We start from the raw sequence: 1603 nt of genomic DNA on the forward strand, positions 1-1603 counted from the left end.
CTCTATTTACACATTTATACACCACGCCTCACAATCAAGTCGCTCTGATTGGTTCACAATCCGTGACGCTGGTGTTTACTGACGTCACTCTCACATGTGGTGGATGAGCTCAGAATGACAAAGGGCTTTAATGCTAACAAGTAGACAAGGGGTTTGAGACAACACACAGGCAATAAAAATAAAAAATAAGATGAGAATGGAAAACAGAATACACGTGTGTATAAACAAATAGACAAAACAAATAAATAAAATGAAAAATAAATAAATTGGATGCACAGTTGTGCTATAGATGATTGGATAGAATAGAATAGAATAGAATAGAATAGAATAGAATAGAATAGAATAGAATAGAATAGAATAGAATGAGATGTAGGGATGTACTAAGATGGAGGTGGTAACAAATAAATGTAAGATTATTGCACACATTTAACTGTTCATGAGGTAGATGAAAGAAACTAAGAAACTGTTCTTGTGCCCAGTATTATGGGCTCTTTAGGGCTCCTTAGGGCCAGATTGTAAATGTTTGACAAGGTAAGTTAGATAAGGAAAGTTAGACACCATACAACAAGAATTAGGGATGTCTTATATAAGAATATGGTGGACAGAGCTATTATTACTTCAGGGAAGTGATGGTTGGAAAAAAGGACGAAAGGAATTGATGGTTGGAAAAAAGGACGAAAACAAGAAGTATGGTTTCAACCATATATAGCTCAAAACCAATAGAGTAAACCATTAAACCTATTTGCCAGATTGGCAACAAAATTGTAGTACAACGTATTAAACAGTAAAAAAAGGATATTTTTGTAAATCTTAAAAGATCAACTTTTTTTAATTTTTTTTACTTTAATTTTTAAAAAGTAAATAAACTAATCGTCTCATATAGACGTGGATAAGAACCCAGTATCCTACAGGACCCTGATGATAGATAGATAGATAGATAGATAGATAGATAGATAGATAGATAGATAGATAGATAGATAGATAGATAGATAGATAGATAGATAGATAGATAGATAGATAGATAGTCCTAAGATTACACCCTTGTCAAAAAACCAAATGAGATCCTACTGGACAAACTGGACAAATTCCAATAGGATTTTTTGACAAGGGTGTAATCTTAGGACTTTTGACCTTATGTAAAAGGAGCTATGTGGTAGTTCTAGGTTTAAAGTGCAATCACAAATATCAAGGTTAATTAATCTCCAGTGGTAAACAGCCTGACAAGCATGTTTTGTAAAACTGTTTCTGAACTTGTTGCTCCTTTTCTCAGGGAGGTTTCTATAGACAGCATGGAATAACAAGTTCTGCCACCTACATTGCCTCTGGGCCTAATAACCATGATTTGAAAACAGAATAATTCCCACTGTTGTTGCATAAGTGGAGTCCTACCTGTCTCCTCAATAATTATTCTAAAATATTTGCTTTGGTTTTTGTGGCTAGAATAAAGATCCACTTATAGAAGAGGCTCAATGTGATTTCATAAGACTAGATTTTAGTATTAAAGAATTCACATCTAACTGCTGATGGTGGATTTATTTGCTTCCTATACGTGTGTAAAGCCTTCAATAGGATACGTTTTATACCCAAATACAAATATAAGAAG

The sequence above is a fragment of the Tachysurus fulvidraco genome, chromosome 9 (assembly GCF_022655615.1).
Source record: "Tachysurus fulvidraco isolate hzauxx_2018 chromosome 9, HZAU_PFXX_2.0, whole genome shotgun sequence".
Lineage (NCBI taxonomy): Eukaryota > Metazoa > Chordata > Actinopteri > Siluriformes > Bagridae > Tachysurus > Tachysurus fulvidraco.